The sequence below is a fragment of the Oncorhynchus gorbuscha genome, linkage group LG02, assembly GCF_021184085.1.
Source record: "Oncorhynchus gorbuscha isolate QuinsamMale2020 ecotype Even-year linkage group LG02, OgorEven_v1.0, whole genome shotgun sequence".
Taxonomy (NCBI): Eukaryota; Metazoa; Chordata; class Actinopteri; order Salmoniformes; family Salmonidae; genus Oncorhynchus; species Oncorhynchus gorbuscha.
The window spans coordinates 15,065,903-15,093,369 of NC_060174.1; the positions used below are offsets into that span (position 1 = coordinate 15,065,903).

At 43.5% G+C, this 27,467-nt stretch overlaps 1 protein-coding gene across 1 annotated transcript in view; it reads left to right on the forward strand.

The window, feature by feature from the left end:
* Positions 1–11,597: 11,597 nt before the first annotated feature.
* The window catches only part of LOC123991305 (protein FAM163A-like), a 30,908-nt gene continuing 15,038 nt past the window's right edge, over positions 11,598–27,467 (forward strand). The window contains exon 1 of the mRNA XM_046292782.1: positions 11,598–12,134. The gene's annotated coding sequence lies outside the window, so the exon portion shown is untranslated. The remainder of the gene's footprint in view (positions 12,135–27,467) is intronic.

Below are 27,467 nucleotides of genomic sequence, written 5' to 3' on the forward strand. Positions count from 1 at the left end.
AACATGCGCACTAAACACATGGATTTTGTGGTGTAGATATGTGGTAGTGGATTAGGGGCCTGAGGGCACACACTTAGTGTGTTGTAGATATGTGGTAGTGGATTAGGGGCCTGAGGGCACACACTTAGTGTGGTGTAGATATGTGGTAGTGGATTAGGGGCCTGAGGGCACACACTTAGTGTGTTGTGATAGATATGTGGTAGTGGATTAGGGGCCTGAGGGCACACACTTAGTGTGTTGTAGATATGTGGTAGTGGATTAGGGGCCTGAGGGCACACACTTAGTGTGTTGTAGATATGTGGTAGTGGATTAGGGGCCTGAGGGCACACACTTAGTGTGGTGTAGATATGTGGTAGTGGATTAGGGGCCTGAGGGCACACACTTAGTGTGTTGTAGATATGTGGTAGTGGATTAGGGGCCTGAGGGAACACACTTAGTGTGTTGTAGATATGTGGTAGTGGATTAGGGGTAGATGAGGGAACACACTTAGTGTGTTGTAGATATGTGGTAGTGGATTAGGGGCCTGAGGGCACACACTTAGTGTGTTGTAGATATGTGGTAGTGGATTAGGGGCCTGAAGGCACACACTTAGTGTGTTGTAGATATGTGGTAGTGGATTAGGGGCCTGAAGGCACACACTTAGTGTGTTGTAGATATGTGGTAGTGGATTAGGGGCCTGAGGGCACACACTTAGTGTGTTGTAGATATGTGGTAGTGGATTAGGGGCCTGAGGGCACACACTTAGTGTGTTGTAGATATGTGGTAGTGGATTAGGGGCCTGAGGGCACACACTTAGTGTGTTGTAGATATGTGGTAGTGGATTAGGGGCCTGAAGGCACACACTTAGTGTGTTGTAGATATGTGGTAGTGGATTAGGGGCCTGAGGGCACACACTTAGTGTGTTGTAGATATGTGGTAGTGGATTAGGGGCCTGAGGGCACACACTTAGTGTGTTGTAGATATGTGGTAGTGGATTAGGGGCCTGAAGGCACACACTTAGTGTGTTGTAGATATGTGGTAGTGGATTAGGGGCCTGAAGGCACACACTTAGTGTGTTGTGACATCTGCTATGAATGTATTGTAATGTTTTTTTAATTGTACAACTGACTTCATTTTTCTTTATCCCAGGAAGGGGCTAATGGGGATCCATATTATACACAATGCCCCATGACAAAGTGAAAAAATATTTTTATACATTTTTGCAAATTTATTGAAAATTATATTTCTGTATATCTAATTTACAAAGAGTACCAGTCAAAAGTTTGGACACCTCATTCAAGAGTTTTACTTTATTTTGACTATTTTCTATGTTTGTAGAATATAGTGAAGACATCAAAACTATGAAATAACACATGGAATCATGCAGTGACCAAAAAAGTGTTTAACAAATTAAAATATATTTTAGATAATGGCTGCTTTTTCTTCACTCTGCAGTCCAACTCTTCCCAAACCATCTCAATTGGGTTGAGGTCAGGTGATTGTGGAGGACAAGTCATCTGATGCAGCACTCCATCACTCTCCTTGGTCAAATAGCCCTTACGCAGCCTGGAGGTGTGTTTTGGGTCATTGTCCTGTTGAAAAACAAATGATTTTGCCACTAAGCACAAACCAGATGGTATGACATAATGCTGCAAAATGTTGTGGTAGCCATGCTGGTTAAGTGTGCCTTGAATTCTAAACAAATCACTGACAGTGTCACCAGCAAAGCACCATCACACCACCACCTGCTTCACGGTGGGAACCACACATGTGGCGATCATCCATTCACCTACACTGCATCTCACAAAGACATGGCGGCTGGAACCAAAAATCTCAAATTTGGACCCGTCGGACCAAAGGACAGATTTCCACCTGTCAAATATCCATTACTCGTGTTTCTTGGCCCAAGCAAGTCTCTTCTTTTTATTGGTGTCCTTTAGTAGTGGTTTCTTTGCAGCAATTTGACTATGAAGGTCTGATTCACGCAATCTCTTTTGAACAGTTGATGTTGAGATGTGTCTGTTACTTGAACTCTGTGAAGCATTTATTTGGGCTGCAATTTCTGAGGCTGTTAACTCTAATGGGAGGTAACTCAGGGGCTTCTTTTCCTGTGGCAGTCCTCATGAGAGCCAGTTTCATCACAGTGCTTGATGGTTTTGAAACTGCACTTGAAGAAACTTTCAAAGTTATTGAATTTTCCGCATTGACTGACCTTCATGTCTTAAAGTAATGATGGACTGTCGTTTATCTTTGCTTATTTGAGCTGTTCTTGTAATAATATGGACTTGGTCTTTTACCAACTAGGGCTATGTTCTGTATACCACCCCTACCTTGTCACAACACAACTGATTGGCTCAAACGCATTAAGAAAGAAAGAAATTCCACAAATTAAGAAGGCACACCTGTTAATTGAAATGCATTCCAGTTGACTACCTCATGAAGCTGGCTGACAGAGCGCCAAGAGTGTGCAAAGCTGTCATCAAGGCAAAGGGTGGCTACTTTCAAGAATCTCAAATATAAAATATATTTGTATTTGTTTAACACTTTTTTGGTTACCACATGATGTGTAGTTTTGATGTCTTCACTATTATTCTACCATGTAGAAAATAGTAAAAATAAATAAAAACCTTTGGAATGAGTAGGTGTCCAAACCTTTGACTGGTACTGTATGTGTTCACACACCTGACTTACAGCTATAGTCTTTCTGGGTAAGTCTCTAAGAGCTTTCCACACCTGGATTGTGCAACATTTCCCCATTATTTTTTTCAAAATGTTTCAAGCTCTGTCAAATCGGTTGTTGTTCATTGGTAGAGAACGATTTTCAAGTCTTGCCATAGATTTTAAGTCAACTTTAACTTGGCCACAGAAACATTCACGGTCTTCTTGGTAAGCATCTCCTGTGTAGATTTGAACTGGGTTTGGGAAACCTTAGGATAGACCATATAAAGCAGGGCTTTCCAACTCTGTTCCTGGAAAGCTACCCTCCTGTAGGTTTACACCAGGGCCTCCAACCCTGTTGAAATGAAAACCTACAGGAGTGTTGCTGTCCAGGAACAGTGTTGGAGAGCCCTGGTGTAAACCTACAGGATGGTAGCTCTTCAGGTACAGGGTTGGAGAGCCCTGGTGTAAACCTATAGGATGGTAGCTCTTCAGGAACAGGGTTGGAGGGCCCTGGTGCAAATCTACAGGAGGGTAGCTCTTCAGGAACAGGGTTGGAGGGCCCTGGTGTAAACCTACAGGAGGGTAGCTCTTCAGGAACAGTGTTGGAGAGCCCTGGTGTAAACCTACAGGAGGGTAGCTCTTCAGGAACAGGGTTGGAGGGCCCTGGTGTAAACCTACAGGAGGGTAGTTCCTCAGGAACAGGGTTGGAGGGCCCTGGTGTAAACCTACAGGAGGGTGGTTCTTCAGGAACAGGGTTGGAGGGCCCTGGTGTAAACCTACAGGAGGGTGGTTCTTCAGGAATAGGGTTGGAGGGCCCTGGTGCAAACCTTCAGGAGGGTAGTTCTTCAGGAACAGGGTTGGAGGGCCCTGGTGTAAACCTACAGGAGGGTGGTTCTTCAGGAACAGGGTTGGAGGGCTCTGGTGTAAACCTACAGGAGGGTGGTTCTTCAGGAACAGGGTTGGAGGGCTCTGGTGTAAACCTACAGGAGGATAGTTCTTCGGGAACAGGGTTAGATCTAGAGTATGTGTTACCAAGTCCAAACCTTTGTACTATGATCTAGTCGCCAGTGCCACCTCCTCCTGTCCACAGTGTTACTCCAAGAAACCTAGCTTGACATTATAGACCGATAGGCAAACATACGCTACGTAATTGCACACACACACACACCCATAGTGAGTCATTAGCTGTGTTTGTGCACCCCTCCCCCTCTTCTCCTATGCACTGCTTCTGTCTCTGCTGCTGAATTCTGATGGCTTCAGTCCAACATCGCCAGTACCAATAATAAACTCTGAGCAGAGTGTGTGTGTGTGTGTGTGTGTGTGTGTGTGTGTGTGTGTGTGTGTGTGTGTGTGTGTGTGTGTGTGTGTGTGTGTGTGTGTGTGTGTGTGTGTGTGTGTGTGTGTGTGTGTGTGTGTGTGTGTGTGTGTGTGTGTGTGTGTGTGAAATGAGTCGCATTCTTATTTTTATCCTCCTTTGAAAGGCTTATCTCCTATATATTACATTTTAGGAACAAATTAAGTGGAAGCAAATTGAGAAGCTTATCATTTTCATAATCCCCCCCCCCTCCTACCGGGCATCTTCGGGTGCGCAGACCAACTAACACTGGTTAACCATTTGGTTGATAATCCAAGTTCCATAGACATTACAGTGATAGCTAGCTCTTTCACACACACCTTTTCAAGCTGGTAACAACTATGTCGAAGGGGGACACCATTGTATACAAGTGCTGGAACGGGCAACTCCACCTATATAGCCATCACTCAATAACTGACCAATGGAGGCTTGTTGGTTAATGAGGATCATTCATGTAGGCTGGTTGGTCAGAGGATGGGAAGGAGGCTGGTTTGTCATAGGATGGGAATTGGGCTGGTTGGTCAGAGGATGGGAAGGAGGCTGGTTTGTCATAGGATGGGAATGGGGCTGGTTGGTCAGAGGATGGGAAGGAGGCTGGTTTGTCATAGGATGGGAATGGGGCTGGTTGGTCAGAGGACGGGAAGGAGGCTGGTTTGTCATAGGATGGGAATGGGGCTGGCCGGCAAGTGAGGCAGGCACGTCCAGTGCTCTCTCTGGGAGAATTTATAGCTGTGTGAATGAATGCCGGCCTTGAAGGGTCCCTGGGGGCAGAGTACTTCAGCTCTGCTCAATGGAGCAGTGTGACCACAGGGATGGAGTGTAGTTGGCTGTCTGGGTAATATTGGCTGCTGGGAATGTTTTGGTCAGGGCACTGATCAAAGTTCAAATAGGGGGTAATTATATTTGGCATGTTTCACGGCATGTGAGGTGTGAAATGGAAAGGTGTTTTTTGCTTATCCCAACTCCCCCTGAGACACCGTCGGAGAGAGGGGTCACGGCCAGGGATCAGCTATTAGTGACGGCGACCCTGAAGCATTTAGGGTTAAGTGCCATGCTCAAGGGCAGATCGACTGATTGTTTTACACTTTGTCGGCTCTGGGATTTGAATTAGCAACTACCTGCCTCCCTACACACAGTAGGCTGGCTACCTGTTGAAAACAATGTGGTGGAGATCAGTTACAACCCTATGGGGATGTTAGATTCAGTGTGTGTGTGTTTAATTCCAATCCACTTTCTTCCAAAAATGTGTACTACTGTCAATAAGTCAGTCAGTAAGTACCCAAAAGCATTCTCAACAATGGCCCCTAACCACACTGTTACTGATGGCATCCACTGTTCATTTGATAAGACAGCCACAATCTGCAGTAGTCAAACAGTTTACTGTAGTCAAATGCAGCTCCTGTGAGCTGTTCTAGTCTGTTGGTGTTGAGGCAGAGTTAATATTTGATGGCACTAGTGAGATGACAGTTCCATTACAGGTTATTTATGAGGGCCAAATATAATAGATATGCAGATACCACAGCATAGCGCCGTCAGCAGTTGCAGAAGCATCGTCTCGATTGGGAGTGTGAGGGGTGTGGAGAGTGTGTGAGGGGTGTGGGGAGTGTGTGAGGGGTGTGGGGAGTGTGTGAGGGGTGTGGGGAGTGTGGGTGTGTGTGAGGGGTGTGGGGAGTGTGTGGGGGGTGTGGGGAGTGTGTGAGGGGTGTGGGGAGTGTGTGAGGGGTGTGGGGAGTGTGTGAGGGGTGTGGGCGTGTTTGAGGGGTGTGGGGAGTGTGTGAGGGGTGTGGGGAGTGTGTGAGGGGTTTGGGGAGTGTGTGAGGGGTGTGGGCGTGTGTGAGGGGTGTGGGGAGTGTGTGAGGGGTGTGGGGAGTGTGTGAGGGGTGTGGGGCTTCAAAGCTGCCACACTGAATGTAATAGCAAGCAGGGACTTGAGAGGAAATGTGCCGCACTGGCGGGTGAATTTAACTTCTTCTGTTTTACACTTGTGTCCAGATTCTTGTTAACTTACTCTAGTCATTCCATAGAAAGAAGGCCTTTTAGCTGAATTGTTAATAGCAGTGGAAACTAACGTTAATTGCAACGAGAGAAGTGTACTCTCATTTGTTTCTTCCGGTAGTCAGCATCACACAGAAGGTTTGTGATCTAGAAGAGATCATTTCCACTTCATTGACTATCCATTTAGTCTATCAGCTGCAGTATGCCTTACTGCTTGTCTTATCATGTCTGTTGTATATGTACAGGGACTTTTATTCCATTGAAATACTTGGGTCCAAACAGTGTAAACTCAAGAGACTTAAAATCAGACATAAAGTACACTATATATACAAAAGTATGTGGACACCCCTTTAAATGAGTGGATTTGACTATTTCAGCTACACCCATTGCTGACAGGTGTATAAAATAGAGCACACAGCCATGCGATCTCCATAGACAAACATTGGTAGTAGAATGGCCTTACTGAAGAGCTCTGTGACTTACAATGCTGTATCGCCATAGGATGGCACCTTTTCAACTAGTCCGTTTTAGAGCTGCCCCGATCAACTGTAAGTGCTGTTATTGTGAAGTGGAAACGTCTAGGAGCAACAGCTGCTCAGTCACAGAACAGAGTGCTGAAGCGCATAGCGCATGGCCGAGCAGCTGCACACAAGCCTAAGATCACCATGCGCAATGCCAAGCGTTGGCTGGAGTGGTGTGAAGCTCACCGCCATTGGACTATGGAGCAGTGGAAACACTTTCACTGGGGTGATGAATCATGCTTCAGCATTCAGCAATCCGAAGGACAAATCTGGGTTTGGCGGATGCCAGGAGAATGCTACCTGCCTGAATGCATAGTGTCAACTATAAAGTTGGGTGGAGGAGGAATAATGGTCTGGGGCTGTTTTTCATGGTTCCGGCTAGGCCCCTTAGTTCCAAAAGGGAAATCTTAACGCTACAGCATACAATTACATAGACGATTCTGTGCTTCCAACTATGTGGCAACAGTTTGGGGAAGAACCTTTCCTGTTTCAGCATGACAATGCCCTCGTGCACAAACCAAGGTCCATGCAGAAATGGTCGAGATCGGTGTGGAAGAACTTGACTGGCCTGTGCAGAGCCCTGACCTCAACCCCTTCGAACACCTTTGGGATGAATTGCCCGACGTCACTAATGCTCTTGTGGCTGAGTGGAAGCAAGTCCCCGCAGCAATGTTCCAACATCTAGTGGAAAGCCATTCCAGAAGAGTGGAGGCTGTTTTAGCAGCAAAGAGGGGACCAACGCTATATTAATGCCCATGATTTTGGAATGAGATGAACGACGAGCAGGTGTCCACATACTTTTGGTCATGTAGTGCATGTAGAAAAGATATTGGACCTATATATTCTGAAACGATATAATATTTTTGAGAACTGGCCCCCCAATGGTGGAACAAACTCCCTCACGACGCCAGGACAGCGGAGTCAATCACCACCTTCCGGAGACACCTGAAACCCCACCTCTTTAAGGAATACCTAGGATAGGATAAGTAATCCCTCTCACCCCCCCCCCTTTAAGATTTAGATGCACTATTGTAAAGTGACTGTTCCACTGGATGTCATAAGGAGAATGCACCAATTTGTAAGTCGCTCTGGATAAGAGCGTCTGCTAAATGACTTAAATGTAAATGTAATTACCATAATAAAAGCTGGACAGTCATGGAAAATTTAAAATTCCGAAAACATAGAATAAGCAGTATTTTATTTAACCAGTATTGATTTTGATTTTTGAGCAAAAGAACACAGCCATGGCAAATGGCACAGAATTGCAGGAAATTAGCTTTAAAACTGAAACTATTTCTATCAGCTCCATAGAGAAATGTTGAGATTGGAGGAAATAGGTTTTCAAGGTTTCTTTATACCACCAAGATGGGGGCTTCTTTTCTCTAAAATTCAGCGGCACCAACAGGCAGACAGCGCCCATTGCCACACTGAAACGCCCACCACCTAAGCCTCTTTTTAACCATAAAAAAGCCTGATATAGTGGAGCTGCAGTGCCGGTGACTGAGGACTAGCATAGTGGAGACAAGTACACCTACTTTTGACCAGAGCCCGTCGGGAAATAGGGGGCTGTTTGGGACACAACTAGTGGGTCACATGATGGATAGATACACTTACAGAGAGAGCCGGCACAATGCTTAGTCATGATCAATCATCTCCCGCACTCCTCCGCTGTCCCAGAGGTCATTTGGTCCTCTAACACTGTCTGCATGTTAAATATGCATCACCTTTCATCTCCGTACAGTCAGTGACTGAGGAATAATAATGGATGATGCATTATTCATATTGTCAGTTACACCACAACAATCCCTCATTAAATATCCCTCAGTGCTAGGTCTGTAATTTGTATTGAAGATTTTGTGCCAATTTGTTGCAAAGATGAACTCACTCACTCTCTCTCCAGCTTACTCTTTTACTCTCCCTCTTTCAAACACCAAAAAGATAGATATTTGTCAGCCAGCCAGGCATGACAAAGTGACACCCTTTCACCCAGTGAAAAGCAGCTGTCCAGTGGTCTACTGTATGAGCTGTATGACACAGTGATTGATGCTGTTAAACTGAGGGGAGCATTATGCCCCTCCCTTTGACAGAGAGAGCTCAGCCCAGCACAGTAGCAGGAGGGGCAGGCAGGCCAGATAAGCATCACGTAAGAGCACCCTGCAGCCCGGGAAATGATATTAGCTCTGATCTGACAGCCACAGACCTCATGCTCACCAGGAAGCCGCTGGTCACCATGGATACGGGATGGCTCCCCCGGCCCATGTTGTCATTGGTTTCTTCGAGGTGGACTTGCTTATTGGCTATTAATGAGGAACAAACAACTACTGTAGCCTGTTTACGTTTGCAATAATTGTCCCCCGCTAAAATGCCAAAAGCAAGGGGAGATGCTGTATTCTGTTAGTTGTTAGTAGTAGATCTAAGTTTGTTTATTATAGGGTTAGGAACACAAGGTTAAACAGGTTCCTCAAATATCCAATAAGCAATTGTGTTAGGTGTAGTGTGTTAGATTTAGTGAATGACAATTTTACCCTCCTCAATTTTTACCCCTCCATTTCATTTGAATCACTAACTGCTGGAGAGTCTGGATAGAACTTACACTAACCGCCTACTAGTGTGTAATTATTAGTGTAATGGGTTGTCATTATGGACGTTTGATTGAAACAAATGATTAGCCTTCACAGTTGGTTGGGCCTTATTGTTGTCAATGGGCAAAATCGCCACTATTAATAACCATTAGACAGATGCACTACTTTCGACCAGGGCTGATAGCGGGACAGTAGTGTACTATGTAGGGAATAGATTTCCATTTGGGATACAGACTCTGTGTTCCTGAAAGGTCACTCCGCTCAGAATGTCTGGGTGGGACGGACTGACCCAGCATTTTAAACACAGATCTTGTTTCACACTTGGTTCTAGAATATTCACTGATCAAAACACTCTGTCACAATGCTTCAACAGAATACCCTCCCCATGACGTCCCTTCCTTCACACAGTATTTCTGTCATAATGGCCTAATCTTTCATTCTCCTCTCATGTGTCACTTTTTCTTCCCTCACCTCCAAAAAGTTTTTTTTTTTTAAGTGATCAATTATTTTTGAGTAATCGGATACTATATCTGATAACACTATTTGGAGAGGCTCTATAGATGTTATCAAACTATTAACTGCAACTCTGTTGAACATCTATAATGTTTGGCCATTGGGTTTCCCATCAACTCAATGTAAAGATACTTGTGGCTATCATATGCCAATTATCCTTATGTATCATGCAGTAGTCATGTGCAATTAAAAACAGTATATACAGTGCATTTGAAAAATATCCAGACCCCTTGACTTTTTCCACATTTTGTTACATTACAGCTTTATTCTTAAATTGATTAAATAGTTTTTTCCCCCTGATCAATCTACACAAAATACACCATAATGACAAAGCAAAAATAGGTTTTTAGAAATGTTTGCAAATATTACCGTTCCATGGTTTGTGGTCTTTAAGAAATGTCCTTGTTTTTCAAAGAAAAACATGACTATTGTAGCTGGAAGCGGCTGATTTTTAATGGAATATCTACATAGGCATACAGAGGCCCATTATCATCAACCATCCTGTGTTCCAATTGCACGTTGTGTTAGCTAATCCAAGTTTATCATTTTAAAAGGCTAATTGATCATTAGAAAAGCCTTTTGCAATTATGTTAGCAAAGCTGAAAACTGTTGTTCTGATTTAAAGAAGCAATAAAACTGGCCATTAGACTAGTTGAGTATCTGGAGCATCAGCATTTGTTGGTTCGATTACAGGCTCAAAATATCCAGAAACAAAATACTTTCTTCTGAAACTCATCTATATATTCTTGTTCTGAGAAATGAAGGCTATTCCATGTGAGAAATTGCCAAGAAACTGTATATCTCATACAATGCTGTGTACTACTCCCTTCACAGAACAGCGCAAACTGGCTCTAACCAGAATAGAAAGAGGAGTGGGGGGCCCCGGTGCATAAGGTGAATGCACCAATTTGTAAGTCGCTCTGGATAAGAGCGTCTGCTAAATGACTTAAATGTAAATGTAAATGCACAACTGAGCAAGAGAACAAGTACATAAGAGTGTCTAGTTTGAGAAACAGACGTCTCACAAGTCCTCAACTGGCAGTTAATTAAATAGTACCCACAAAACACCAATCTCAACATCAACATAATTTACAACGTTAACAAAGTCTACATTGTGTTTCTGATCAATTTGATGTTATTTTCATGGAGCAAAAATGTGCTTTCTTTCAAAAACAAGGAAGTGTAGTGTATATATAAAAAAATACTATCACATTTACATAAGTATTCAGACTCTTTACTCAGTACTTTGTTGAAGCACCTTTGGCAGTGATTACAGCCTCAAGTCTTATTGGGTATGACTCTACAAGCTTTGCACATCTGTATTTGGGGAGTTTCTCCCATTATTCTCTGCAGATCCCCTCAAGCGCTGTCAGGTTGGATGGGGAACGTTGCTGCACACCTTTTTCAGTCAAGTCAAGGGGTCTGAATACTTTCCGATGGCACTGTATCGAGGCCTTTGTGCTTCAGCTGCATGTTGCTTTCATTTATTACTGTCCAAGGCACTGTTCAATGGTGGGTTGTTCAGGACCTTGGACAGCTTCCCCGCAGTCTCTTAACCACACCACATTCTCCGGTTTCAAGTAAGAGGAGGGCTGATAAAGGAGGGCTGATAAATCTGTCAATGTTTGCGCTGGCTTTATTTTGACTGAGTAGATCAGGGTAATTCGTGCAGGTGATTGCCGGTAAATCATTCAAGAGATGCTCTCTTTTTGAAATTAACATTACCGGAATTTCTCAAATACATTGCTGAAAAGAACTGCATTTATACGTTAAAGTGCAATTATCTTTCAATGCGTAACTGCATTTTGTCTCCATTGGCACCAATACTAGCAGATGTGGTACTATTCCCAGGGACATCATTTCAGCAGAACCTCATGGCCACTAGGGTGGCGCCTCACGTTTGCCCGGTGCAATTTGTTACGAGTCCTCTGTTATTTACACCTCTAGCTAGGGTCGTTGAAGTGGCCTTGCGCATGCAATCTCTCTCACCAACCTAGCCATTCACTCATCCACTCTTAACTTGTTGGATTGGATATCTGCATTTCCACCCTCTGGATTACTGAGTTTCTTTGCGCAGAGAATATGAAAGGATTCCACGAATTAAATTAGCTTTAAGGGCGTAACATTGTTAGTTCCATCATTCTTTCCAAACAATAATTTGATGCGTATCGATTATTTGCTTTTCACAAGTTCGCGTGTGGGTATTTATTCCATATATTTTTCGTGAGTAAAGTAAATTATCACAACGATACCTATTTTTCACCGGATGATAATGGTTATTCCTATTCTCTGACCTCTATTGAACATAGCCTACTATCCATCACCAAGACTGTTGCGTTCTTCCAGAGACAACACACGGTGCAGGCTACTCATCGGATGACAGTCCGCTGCAATCCGTAGCCTATCAAGTGCCTTCTTTTATTTTCGGCAATGCAATAACGTTTTGCCGTGCCTTTAACCGTGGTAAAACTCAAGAGCAATAACGCAAGTTGAGGAAACGAACAATGTAACACCCACCGTGTCCGACAGGTAAGTAGAACCTTCGTTTTGTGATGTGGGCTCAATTATCGGACGACGGGAAATAGCCTACAACATTTTGAGTTATTCTATTCGTTCTGGAAAACCAACATTCACATACTTGGTCAAATAAATCCAGACGATCCATTCAGTTATGAACGTTTTGTTTATGGACATATCTGTGGTAGCGTTTGTTTATTGTCTCCAGAATATAATAAAAATGATTCATGCGGCGATGTGGAGAAATGTGACTTTATAGTGTGCCACCTGGCAGGATCAAACATTATAGGCTAATGTGGCTCTCTTGAGTCTATTTCTGCACGTATTTGAACGTGAAATGTGCCTGTTATGGGTATCAGTAGTTGTCGATGAACCCGAGACGATTAAAACCCACTAATTGTAGAATGTAGCTGAGAACAATATGAAACTCAAGGTATAGGCTACCATATCAACCTATACCTCACATTCAATTTAAGTATTACTGTGAACTATGTTATGCTTAAATAACAGCTCTGACATGTATTACCCCCCCCCCCAAAAAAAGAATCCAAAACATTGATTTGCACTTTGGGGACACAGTGCTGCTTGCATTACTGTCATATTGAAGAGGATATCATTTACACACACACACACACACACACACACACACACACACACACACACACACACACACACACACACACACACACACACACACACACACACACACACACACACACACACACACACACACACACACTCTCACTCACACACACACACACTCACTCACTCACTCACTCACTCACTCACCCACCCACCCACCCACCCACAAACACACACACACAGTCACACTCACTCACTCACTCACTCACTCACTCACTCACTCACTCACTCACTCACTCACTCACCCACCCACCCACCCACCCACAAACACACACACACACACAGTCACACTCACTCACTCACTCACTCACTCACTCACTCACTCACTCACTCACTCACTCACTCACTCACTCACTCACTCACTCACTCACTCACTCACCCACCCACCCACCCACCCACAAACACACACACACAGTCACACTCACTCACTCACTCACTCACTCACTCACTCACTCACTCACTCACTCACTCACTCACTCACTCACTCACTCACTCACTCACTCACTCACTCACTCACCCACCCACAAACACACACACACACAGTCAGAATGAAGTGGTTATGCTGCAGGTCTGGATGTTGAGCCCACTCACTGACAAATGAACACAGAGCGGAGAAAAAGGCAACTCAATAAGAAAGGATTGTTAAGGTCGCCTGTCCTCTCTCTGACTCTATCACGCCATCTCACCCTTATTCTTTCACCTTCAGCAGAGGCAATGCTGCAATGGACTGATTTCCCATGGGACTCTGCAGTGTTGTCCATATGTGGCTAACAGGATATGAGATCAGAAGATAACAGCTACAACATAGAGAGGATATGCCATGTCATACTGTAGGCTACTTACAGTGCAATCCCATTGGCTTCTGTTGATGGAGCTGATAGCCCATGTCTTGAATCTTAATTACGATCATGTTTTGAAATTGAGAATAAGGTTATTGTAGTAAAATAAATCCCTGCACTACTCCCCTCTCCACCTTCATTACATAAGCATTCCTTGTGTTCTAAAAGTTCCATATCTCTCATGTCAAAGTTTCTCTCTGGCATTTTAACTTCTGAGATCTAAGTGATGATTTAAAATACTTATTCAACTGGTTGTTTGGATCCTGGATGCTGATTGGATGAGCAGCGTTTCCAAGCCGTGCTGTATTGGCGGTCAAAGGCACACCTATGCCTGCTAACAGTTGATTACTTTGCCTTACTGTGCCTCCATAAGAATATCATGTTCATGTAGCTTTCCGAATCGTTTCCTGCAGCAGGGGTTAATGTAAGCCTCGCTGTCTGCCTGTCCGACCTCGGAAACAATCTTTCACTTTTGAATTTCAAGCTTTTTAGCACACACAGGAGAAACGTCCTCTATCGTGTCGGACCGAACAACACCATTTACCCATGACTGTATTCACGATACAGCACTTCCTCTTGTGCCTTTTTGCTTACATACAGCACTTTAAGTGAGGTGAGAGTGCAGTCGGGTTAAAACGTCTCATTTACCAGAGGAGGATAGTCAAAGATCTCAGGAGAGAAGACTTCATTGACCACTAAAGCAGCTACTGTAGCTAGCTGATCTAATAGCACTGATATACATCCCCTTCATACATGAAACCAAACGGTAGAACATACTCTATTAGTTGCTCCTCTGGTTTGTAAATGTAATGAACTATTTTAAGCTATATTTTCCCCAAGAGAAGTTACAGAATATATACTTGATGATATCCCCTTCTGGATTGGTATCTGGTATCTCCCATAACTCGCCCTAGAGAAGGAAGCACTCTCTCAACCTTTCCTTTTGGTCAGGTTTTACAACCACCTCCTGACGTTGCCATAGATGCATTCCCTTGGAGAACAGGCGGAGATGAATGCTTTTCCAGGGAGATTGAAAACCTTGCCAAAACTACTCTGTGATTAAAAAATATAGTGCCTTGCGAAAGTATTCGGCCCCCTTGAACTTTGCGACCTTTTGCCACATTTCAGGCTTCAAACATAAAGATATAAAACTGTATTTTTTTGTGAAGAATCAACAACAAGTGGGACACAATCATGAAGTGGAACGACATTTATTGGATATTTCAAACTTTTTTAACAAATCAAAAACTGAAAAATGGGGCGTGCAAAATGATTCAGCCCCTTTACTTTCAGTGCATCAAACTCTCTCCAGAAGTTCAGTGAGGATCTCTGAATGATCCAATGTTGACCTAAATGACTAATGATGATAAATACAATCCACCTGTGTGTAATTGTCACGCCCTGGTCGTAATATATTGTGTTTGTCTTCATTTATTTGGTCAGGCCAGGGTGTGACATGGGTTTATTGTGGTGTGTTTTGTCTTGGGGTTTTGTGGGGTGTTGGGTGTGTGGCTTAGTGGGGTTATCTAGCAAAGTCTATGGCTCTCTGGAGTGGTTCTCAATCAGAGGCAGGTGTGTATCGTTGTCTCTGATTGGGAACCATATTTAGGCAGCCATATTCTTTGAGTGTTTTGGTGGGTGATTGTCCTTAGTGTCCTTGTTCCTGTCTTTGTGTTTGCACCAGATAGGGCTGTTTCGGTTTTCACATTTCATTATTTTGTAGTTTCTTCATGTATAGTTTTTCCTTCATTAAAATATCATGAATCATCATCACGCTGCATTTTGGTCCGACTCTCATTCACCACAAGAGAACTGTTACAGTAATCAAGTCTCCGTATAAATGCACCTGCACTGTGATAGTCTCAGAGGTCCGTTAAAAGCGCAGAGAGCATCACGAAGAACAAGGAACACACCAGGCAGGTCCGAGATACTGTTGTGAAGAAGTTTAAAGCCGGATTTGGATACAAAAAGATTTCCCAAGCTTTAAACATCCCAAGGAGCACTGTGCAAGCGATAATATTGAAATGGAAGGAGTATCAGAGCATTGCAAATCTACCAAGACCTGGCCGTCCCTCTAAACTTTCAGCTCATACAAGGAGAAGACTGATCAGAGATGCAGCCAAGAGGCCCATGATCACTCTGGATGAACTGCAGAGATCTACAGCTGAGGTGGGAGACTCTGTCCATAGGACAACAATCAGTAATATTGCACAAATCTGGCCTTTATGGAAGAGTGGCAAGAAGAAAGCCATTTCTTAAAGATATCCATAAAAAGTGTCGTTTAAAGTTTGCCACAAGCCACCTGGGAGACACACCAAACATGTGGAAGAAGGTGCTCTGGTCAGATGAAACCAAAATTGAACTTTTTGGCAACAATGCAAAATGTTATGTTTGGCGTAAAAGCAACACAGCTCATCACCCTGAACACGCCATCCCCACTGTCAAACATGGTGGTGGCAGCATCATGGTTTGGGCCTGCTTTTCTTCATCAGGGACAGGGAAGATGGTTAAAATTGATGGGAAGATGGATGGAGCCAAATACAGGACCATTCTGGAAGAAAACCTGATGGAGTCTGCAAAAGACCTGAGACTGGGACGGAGATTTGTCTTCCAACAAGACAATGGTCCAAAACATAAAGCAAAATCTACAATGGAATGGTTCAAAAATAAACATATCCAGGTGTTAGAATGGCCAAGTCAAAGTCCAGACCTGAATCCAATCGAGAATCTGTGGAAAGAACTGAAAACTGCTGTTTACAAATGCTCTCCATCCAACCTCACTGAGCTCGAGCTGTTTTGCAAGGAGGAATGGGAAAAAATTTCAATCTCTCGATGTGCAAACTGATAGAGACATACCCCAAGCGACTTACAGCTGTAATCGCAGCAAAAGGTGGCGCTACAAACTATTAACTTAAGGGGGCTGAAAATTTTTGCACACACAATTTTTCAGTTTTTGATTTGTTAAAAAAGTTTGAAATATCCAATAAATGTTGTTCCACTTCATGATTGTGTCCCACTTGTTGTTGATTCTTCACAAAAAAATACAGTTTTATATCTTTATGTTTGAAGCCTGTAATGTGGCAAAAGGTCGCAAAGTTCAAGGGGGCCGAATACTTTCGCAAGGCACTGTATATTATTGCTAGATTGATATTTAAAATATTGAAAAGCCAAGATTTAATAGTTGCAGGATCCTGGTGTTTCCAAGTGCAAAGTTAGAGATTAATCTATCAAAAGATGAATGTCATTATCTAACAATGATTGAGAGACCTTGTGGGCTGAGTAGGAGCATTCAAAACCCAAAGACCATGATGAAACCACAGGCTTTCTTCATCAGTTGTAATGTAATTGAGTGAGAGACCTTGTGGGCTGAGTAGGAGCATTCAAAACCCAAAGACCATGATGAAACCACAGGGTTTCTTCATCAGTTGTAATGTAATTGAGTGAGAGACCTTGTGGGCTGACCATGATGAAACCACAGGGTTTCTTCATCAGTTGTAATGTAATTGAGTGAGAGACATTCAAAACCCAAAGACCATGATGAAACCACAGGCTTTCTTCATCAGTTGTAATGTAATTGGACAAAGACTAACTATCCACTGTGTTAGCTGGACGGCTGCTTGGCCAGAAGGGGAACGAAATTAGACTATGATTGGAGATCAGTTCTGCTCTGTCTGTCCAAACATACAAACATTGATACGACAGGCAAAGCGCACTTAAGATTTGCACCCGTCTCTATAAGATTTGCACCCGTCTCTATAAGATTTGCACCCGTCTCTATAAGATTTAAAACAAATAGAATATTTAACGTTCAATCAAACATGGATGTTGTAGTTGTTCCGCATTCGGGGTAAGAATTTAGATTTTATCCGTCATTATTATCCGTGTGAAACGACTGTGGTGGGTTCTTCTCTTTCTGTTTGCACAGCAGCTTTTGGGGTTGTTGAAAGCACCATGCTGCTTTGCCGAGTGCTCGGGGCCATCTGCAGTACGAGTACAGCAGCAGAGCAATGAAACACTGCCAAGGTGAATGAAGACTGTCAGGCCAGAGTTGGAGGCAGAGCTGGGGGCAGATCCCTGGCACAGCACCTCACCAGGACCTGCCTCGCTCTTGGAACACTACTACTGTACTTAGGAATTGTTAGTTTATCTAGGGTGACTCATCAGCTACACTCTCTGGTGTTGCTGTTTTTACTCCAGAACAAGGAAACCTTCTCAGAAACACAGTTCAGTTGTTCTAAGCTGATGTCAAACGTGCAGGCCTCTGCTTTCCTCAGCACCCAGGTAGGTGCTTGGCTGTACATTGGCAGGAGAAGAGATGGGATGAGTTACCCCAGTGTTCTTAAAAGTGACTTGAGAAAGCCTCGTAAAGAGCTGTGTCAATGCAATCCCCCGAATGATCCATCTGTATCCAACTGTCCAGGCATTTAGTATGGTTGTAATGGATTAACTTTTATTTAACATTTATTTTAACAGGGAGTCATACTGAGACCAAGGTCTCTTTCACAGATGAGCCCTATACACATCAATATACACTATACAAATGAGTATACACTATACACATCAATATACACTATACAAATCAGTATACACTATACACATCAATATACACTATACACATCAATATACACTATACACATCAATATACACTATACACATCAATATACACTATACAAATCAGTATACACTATACACATCAATATACACTATACACATCAGTATACACTATACACATCAATATACACTATACAAATCAGTATACACTATACACATCAATATACACTATACAAATCAGTATACACTATACACATCAATATACACTATACACATCAGTATACACTATACACATCAATATACACTATACACATCAATATACACTATACAAATCAGTATACACTATACACATCAATATACACTATACACCTCAATATACACTATACACATCAATATACACTATACACATCAATATACACTATACAAATCAGTATACACTATACACATCAATATACACTATACACCTCAATATACACTATACACATCAATATACACTATACACATCAATATACACTATACACATCAATATACACTATACACATCAATATACACTATACACATCAATATACACTATACACATCAATATACACTATACACATCAGTATACACTATACACATCAATATACACTATACACATCAGTATACACTATACAAATCAGTATACACTATACACATCAATATACACTATACAAATCAGTATACACTATACACATCAGTATACACTATACAAATCAGTATACACTATACACATCAATATACACTATACACATCAATATACACTATACACATCAGTATACACTATACACATCAATATACACTATACACCTCAATATACACTATACACCTCAATATACACTATACACATCAGTATACATCTCAATATACAAAAAGCATAACAGTCATAGAAATCAAACACATTCTTCAGTAAAAAGGTACTAAACCATCTTTTTGAATTGCCCTACTGCAGGGCTTCCCAAACTCGGTCCTGGCCCCAAATTCATGATGAATAACATCTGTTCATTTTAGCAAAACCTGCAACATGCTAGCTAAGTCGTAGTTCACTTGTACTGCCGTTTACACAGTCAAGCTTCACGTGCATGCCGATTTAGCTAGGCGCTGATTTAGCTAACTAAAGTACTTTGTGTGGAGAACATTTCTGCGAGCCAGGGTGTGCCCTATAAGTATTCCCATCTCATGGAGGCTCTGAGTTAAATCCTCAAACCAGTTCTCCTCTGGGGGCTCTTTGAGTTACACCTGCAGTCCAGTTCTCCTCTGGGGGCTCTGTGAGTTATATCCGCAGACCAGTTCTCCTCTGGGGGCTCTGTGAGTTAAACCCGCAGACCAGTTCTCCTCTGGGGGCTCTGTGAGTTAAACCCGCAGACCAGTTCTCCTCTGGGGGCTCTGTGAGTTAAACCCGCAGACCAGTTCTCCTCTGGGGGCTCTGTGAGTTAAACCCGCAGACCAGTTCTCCTCTGGGGGCTCTGTGAGTTAAACCCGCAGACCAGTTGTCCTCTGGGGGCTCTGTGAGATGAGTTAAACCCTCAAACCAGTTGTCCTCTGGGGGCTCTGTGAGATGAGTTAAACCCTCAAACCAGTTCTCCTCTGGGGGCTCTGTGAGTTGAGTTAAACCCTCAAGACCAGTTCTCCTCTGGGGGTCTGTGAGTTAAAATTCTTGAAGACCAGTTGTCCTCTGGGGGCTCTGTGAGTTGAGTTAAACCCTCAGACCAGTTCTCCTCTGGGGGCTCTGTGAGTTAAACCCGCAGACCAGTTCTCCTCTGGGGGCTCTGTGAGTTAAACCCTCAAACCAGTTCTCCTCTGGGGGCTCTGTGAGTTGAGTTAAACCCGCAGACCAGTTCTCCTCTGGGGGCTCTGTGAGTTGAGTTAAACCCTCAGACCAGTTCTCCTCTGGGGGCTCTGTGAGTTAAACCCGCAGACCAGTTGTCCTCTGGGGGCTCTGTGAGTTGAGTTAAACCCTCAAACCAGTTCTCCTCTGGGGGCTCTGTGAGTTGAGTTAAACCCTAAAACCAGTTCTCCTCTGGGGGCTCTGTGAGTTGAGTTAAACCCTCAAACCAGTTCTCCTCTGGGGGCTCTGTGAGTTAAACCTGCAGGGTCTTGAAGAAAATTTTAAAGAGGTAGAGTCTTGAAGAGAGTGTTGAAGCGTTAGAGTCTTAAAGAGAGTGTTGAAGTGGAAGTCTTGAAGAGTGTGTTGAAGAGGGAGTCTTGAAGAGAGTGTTGAAGAGGAAGTCTTGAAGAGAGTGTTGAAGAGGTAGAGAGTTGAAGAGGTAGAGTCTTGAAGAGTGTGTTGAAGAGGTAGAGTCTTGAAGAGAGTGTTGAAGAGGTAGAGTCTTGAAGAGAGTGTTGAAGAGGGAGTCTCGAAGAGTGTGTTGAAGAGGGAGTCTTGAAGAGAGTGTTGAAGAGGAAGTCTTGAAGAGTGTGTTGAAGAGGTAGACTCTTGAAGAGAGTGTTGAAGAGGGAGTCTTGAAGAGTGTGTTGAAGAGAGTGTTGAAGCGTTAGAGTCTTAAAGAGAGTGTTGAAGTGGAAGTCTTGAAGAGTGTGTTGAAGAGGGAGTCTTGAAGAGAGTGTTGAAGAGGAAGTCTTGAAGAGAGTGTTGAAGAGGTAGAGTGTTGAAGAGGTAGAGTGTTGAAGAGGTAGAGTCTTGAAGAGAGTGTTGAAGAGGGAGTCTCGAAGAGTGTGTTGAAGAGGGAGTCTTGAAGAGAGTGTTGAAGAGGAAGTCTTGAAGAGTGTGTTGAAGAGGTAGACTCTTGAAGAGAGTGTTGAAGAGGGAGTCTTGAAGAGTGTGTTGAAGAGAGTGTTGAAGAGGAAGTCTTGAAGAGTGTGTTGAAGAGAGTGTTGAAGAGGTAGAGTCTTGAAGAGTGTGTTGAAGAGGTAGAGTCTTGAAGAGTGTGTTGAAGAAGTAGAGTCTTGAAGAGAGTATTGAGAGTTTTGAAGAGTGTGTTGAAGAGGTAGAGTCGTGAAGAGAGTGTTGAAGAGGAAGTCTTGAAGAGTGTGTTGAAGAGGTAGAGTCTTGAAGAGAGTGTTGAAGGGGAAGTCTTGAAGAGAGTGTTAAAGATGTAGAGTCTTGAAGTGAGTGTTGAAGTGGTAGAGTCTAGAAGAGAGTTTTGAAGTGGTAGAGTCTTGAAGAGAGTGTTGAAGAGGTGGTGAGTAGTGTGTGTGAGGATGTGGAGCTAAACAGAACAGATTGTATAGACCAAAACATGCTGAGTGACTCCACACTACAGTTTTCCTTCTATCTGCAATCAATTGAATCCAAGCCAGAATCTGTGAAGAGCTGAACAGTGGAGAGCTGAGCAGAACAGTAGTGAACAGAGCTGGAACAGATGTAACCAGAAATCTATACAGATTATGGGGGGGACAAAGAGTAGAACTCAGGAGGAGCAGACTAGCATACAGCAGGGGTCGAGATTAGAGCCCAACTAGTAGAGTAGAGAATAGCTTTACAGCGAGGTGTAGAGTGTTCATTCATCTCTCCGGAGTGCCCTGTCGGCACATAGAGCCTCAAAATGTCAGGGAGCGGGATGGAGATGGAGACGGACGCTCTCTCTTTCTCCACACACACTGAGGAACCCTGGGATGGTAGTGGACCATCTATAATACATCTCAGTAATCTATAAAGGAAAGTCATCATTGATCCAATGCTTTTATCAAGGGTGGAGGGAAAATAATTAATTCCATGCTGCACCTAAATGACCAGGAGAAAATCAAGTAATTGAACCAAAATGTTACATTTTGCCAATGACTGTCCATAACTGTCTGTCCTATTCCCCTCTGCCTTTCTTTGTGGATAGCTGTCCATAACTGTCTGTCCTATTCCCCTCTACCTTTCTTTGTGGATAGCTGTCCATAACTGTCTGTCCTTTGCCCCTCTGCCTTTCTTTGTGGATAGCTGTCCATAACTGTCTGTCCTATTCCCTTCTACCTTTCTTTGTGTGGATAGCTGTCCATAACTGTCTGTCCTATTCCCCTCTACCTTTCTTTGTGGATAGCTGTCCATAACTGTCTGTCCTTTTCCCCTCTACCTTTCTTTGTGGATAGCTGTCCATAACTGTCTGTCCTTTTCCCTCTACCTTTCTTTGTGGATAGCTGTCCATAACTGTCTGTCCTTTTCCCTCTACCTTTCTTTGTGGATAGCTGTCCATAACTGTCTGTCCTTTCCCTCTACCTTTCTTTGTGGATAGCTGTCCATAACTGTCTGTCCTTTTCCTGTCCTATTCCCTCTGCCTTCTTTGTGGATAGCTCTACCTTTCTTTGTGGATAGCTGTCCATAACTGTCTGTCCTTTTCCCTCTACCTTTCTTTGTGGATAGCTGTCCATAACTGTCTGTCCTTTTCCCCTCTACCTTTCTTTGTGGATAGCTGTCCATAACTGTCTGTCCTTTTCCCCTCTACCTTTCTTTGTGGATAGCTGTCCATAACTGTCTGTCCTATTCCCCTCTACCTTTCTTTGTGGATAGCTGTCCATAACCAAATATTGCTTGGCTCTGTTAATGTATCAGATGGGTCTTGTCTTTTAACAGAAATAACCAGAAACAACCTATTCAGCTTCCAGGGTTTGCTGCCTGTCTACTGGTGGGAAAATTGCATCCCTGGTTTACTGTAGATGGCTTCCCTTCAGGCAAATACATATTTCATTGAGTTGTCAACAAACATTAAACCAAACCTTATCTGGGTTAAAATGAGAAAGATGACGATTTTGTTCAAAAATGAAGTTATAATAACAAGGAAACAATGTTCTTCTGCAAGGTAGGCCCATTATAAGACAACATAAAATATGAGTCTGCTCTTGCAATAGAATCAACCCTTCTTAATTAGGTCTGAGGCTCTCTCCCTCTCTGTTCTCTATCCAGCCAAACATACTGTAGCACAAAGAAGTTAGAGCCTACTGTAGCTCTGGATAACAGAATGACACAAATTACATTAACTCTGTGACCATGAATAACATTTGGGTTGTGCTTTTTGTGCAAAATAGCAAGCCCAGGCATCCCATACAGCGACAAGGCTTCTACAATATAATGTGTTCCCTGATAGCAAGCCCAGGCATCCCATACAGCGACAAGGCTTCTACAATATAATGTGTTCCCTGATAGCAAGCCCAGGCATCCCATACAGCGGCTTCTACAATATAATGTGTTCCCTGATAGCAAGCCCAGGCATCCCATACAGCGACAAGGCTTCTACAATATAATGTGTTCCCTGATAGCAAGCCCAGGCATCCCATACAGCGACAAGGCTTCTACAATATAATGTGTTCCCTGACAATATAATGTGTTCCCTGATAGCAAGCCCAGGCATCCCATACAGCGACAAGGCTTCTACAATATAATGTGTTCCCTGATAGCAAGCCCAGGCACCCCATACAGCGACAAGGCTTCTACAATATAATGTGTTCCCTGATAGCAAGCCCAGGCATCCCATACAGCGACAAGGCTTCTACAATATAATGTGTTCCCTGATAGCAAGCCCAGGCATCCCATACAGCGACAAGGTTCCCTTCAAGCCCAGGCATCCCACAATATAATGTGTTCCCTGATAGCAAGCCCAGGCATCCCATACAGCGACAAGGCTTCTACAATATAATGTGTTCCCTGATAGCAAGCCCAGGCACCCCATACAGCGACAAGGCTTCTACAATATAATGTGTTCCCTGATAGCAAGCCCAGGCATCTCATACAGTGACAAGGCTTCTACAATATAATGTGTTCCCTGATAGCAAGCCCAGGCATCCCATACAGCGACAAGGCTTCTACAATATAATGTGTTCCCTGATAGCAAGCCCAGGCATCCCATACAGCGACAAGGCTTCTACAATATAATGTGTTCCCAGGCATCCCATACAGCGACAAGGCTTCTACAATATAATGTGTTCCCTGATAGCAAGCCCAGGCATCCCATACAGCGACAAGGCTTCTACAATATAATGTGTTCCCTGATAGCAAGCCCAGGCACCCCATACAGCGGCAAGACTTGGAGGCTTCCACAATATAATGTGCTCCCTGATAGCAAGCCCAGGCATCCCATACAGAGGCAAGGCTTTACGACTTCCACAATATAATGTGCTCCCTGTGCCCACTTTGAGATTTAGGGGGATGCCACATGGGTAAGTGGATTTTAGTTTGGCTCTGAAAAATGAAGCTGTTCGTAACATGCTCCAGTCAGCTGTTTGAAGTAAGGTTGGAGCACCCAAGGTCTATAGGAAATGTGATCTCTGTTGATTAGAATGGATTTGTAATTAAGACATTATAACCCAGAGATGGAGGCCAAGGTTTCTTTGATTGTGTCATCCCACTAATGGTTGAACATGGATTGAAGAATAGTATGCAGAGAATGAAGTGGGTGCACAGTTATTACAGTTCTGAAGATATTACGTTATTTCTTGAGGCTCTACGTTTCAGTCAGCTGCTTTGGATTGGATGACTGGTGCATTCTTAGAAGAAAGGATTACAAAAGTGTTCAGTGGCCGTCCCCATTGGAGAACCCTTTTAGGTTCCAGGTAGAACTCCCTTTGGTTCCATGTAGGTTCTAGAGAGAGCGAGAGAGACAGACAGACCGACACAGGGCTGTTGTGTGTGTGTGTGTGTGTGTGTGTGTGTGTGTGTGTGTGTGTGTGTGTGTGTGTGTGTGTGTGTGTGTGTGTGTGTGTGTGTGTGTGTGTGTGTGTGTGTGTGTGTGTGTGTGTGTGTGTGTGTGTGTGTGTGTGAGAGAGAGAGAAAAGAGAGAGAAAGAGAGAAAGAGCACTACAGCATAATTGAGTATCAGCTCACAGATGCCCTTCTCCCTAGAGGCCTGAAGGAAGGTAGGGCTCCAATCACTGGTGTGGCAGTCAGGCACATGTAATTCCTAGGAGATGAATACCATAGTGGCGGCCATATTACAGCACAGATGTGCTCAGTGGTTGTGGTTTAGCTACACCGTTCTTACCGGGGGAATCATTTGAATTGCCTGCATTTGGACAATAAAGTATTGTACGTATCGCATAGATGGCTAGAGAAAACACTGGTTGGCAAGTGCAGTTTAGTTTAGGACTGTCTCGATCAATCATCTGTAAAAATGCCCAAGGTTCTCTTCTTCTCATACTCTCATGTAGAGAATGGTAGCATGCCTTATGGATATATGGCTATGTGCTCAAGCAGCAGAGGCAGAGACGGGTAGTTCCTGCTGCAGAATGACCAAATCACCCTCTAGTGGCCTCATGGGTGGAATGTTATTAACATTCTTCATCATTGTATAATAAATAAACATTATTTTTTTAAACCCTCAGAAAATCTGGTGTTTCTATGTCAAACAGTTTTGTTATATTTCAGTGATGTACACTGAACAAAAATAGAAACGCAACATGTGAGGTGTTGGTCACATGTTTCATGAGCTGAAATAAAAGATCCCAGAAATTTTCCACACGCACAAAAAGCTTATTTCTCTCAAATGTTGTGCACATATTTATTTACATCCCTGTTAGTGAGCATTTCTCCCTGACCAAGATAATCCATCCACCTGACGGCTGTGGCATATCAAGAAAATGATTAAACAGCATTATTATTACACAGGTGCACCTTGTGCTGGGGACAGTAAAAGGCCACTCTAAAATGTGAAGTTTTGTTACACAATACAATGCCACAGATGTCTCAAGTTTTGAGGAAGCGTGCAATTGGCATGCTGACTGCAGGAATGTCCACCAGAGCTGTTGCCAGAGAATTGAATGTTAATTTCTTTACCATAAGCTGCCTCCAACGTTGTTTTTAGAGAATTTGGCAGTATGTCCAACTGGCCGGCCTCACAACCACAGACCACATGTATGGTGTTGTGTGGGCAAGAGGTTTGCGGATGTGAACGTTGTGAACAGAGTGTCTCATGGTGGCGGTGGGGCTATGGTATTGGCAGACCTAAGCTATGGACAACAAACACAATTTCATTTTATAGATGGCAATTTGAATGCACAGAGATACTGTGACGAGATCCTGAGGCCCATTGTCGTGCCATTCATCCGCCGCCATCACCTCATGTTTCAGCATGATAACATGATCCATGTTGCAAGGATCTGTACACAACTCCTGGAAGCTGAATATGTCCCAGTTCTTCCATGGTCTGCATACTCACCAGACATGTCACCCATTGAGCATGTTTGGGATGCTCTGGATTGAAGTGTACGACAGCGTGTTCCAGTTCCCCGACAATATCCAGCAACTTTGCAAAGCCATTGAAGAGGAGTGGGACAACATTCCACAGACCACAATCAACAGCCTGATCAACTCTATACGAAGGAGGTCTGTCGCACTGCATGATGCAAATGGTGGTCACACCAGATACTGACTGCCCACACCAGATACATGCTCCTTCCTTTTTAAAAATGTGTGACCAACAGATACGTCTGTATTCCCAGTCATGTGAAATCTATAGATTAGGGCCTAATGAATTTATTTCAATTGACTGATTCCTTTATATCAACTGTAACTCAGTAAAATCTTTGAAATTGTTGCACGTTGCGTTTATATTTTTATTTCGGTGTATATAAAGTGTAATATTGGGATGCAAACTCAAAATGGAATAAATTTCAACTCTATATCTGACATGGCACCATGTGTGTGAGGTGCATACTGTTGTTTCAAAGTAGATGTGTTTAAGACTACCAAGAACAACTCTGTGTGACCCTGATGTAGCCCACTGAGGTGAAAGGTTATCCGCAGGGTAAAGTTAGAGCTTTGACCCCTACTCATCAAAACTTTCTGAAAACATCCTACCACTACTTTTAGGCCACAGTGTCAATGACTAAACCATTGGTAGGAGCCTGCTTGGTGAAGTGATACACCTCCAGCTCGCAATGGTTAAAAATACACTCCTATTGCAAGCTGTTGGCTTTGTAACACTCTTAATATGTGATAATGTATGCCAAGACGGCCACGTTGAATTCCACCTTCAGAAGACGTGAGGCTGTGTGAGGGGCTGCTGATGACATCCTCGTGAAAAGGGATTTAGTCTGTGCCGGTACCCAGTGTATCCAACACATGGGCTCTGCATATGGTAATCTCTCCACTGGCTTCCAGTTGAAGCTCGCATCCGCTACAAGACCATGGTGCTTGCCTACGGAGCTGTGAGGGAACAGTCAGTACCTCCAGGCTCTGATCAGGCCCTACACCCAAACAAGGGCACTGCGTTCATCCACCTCTGGCCTGCTGCCTCCCTACCACTGAGGAAGTACAGCTCCCGTCCCAGTCAAAACTGTTCGCTGCCCTGGCCCCCAATGGTGGAACAAACTCCCTCACGACGCCAGGACAGCGGAGTCAATCACCACCTTCCGGAGACAC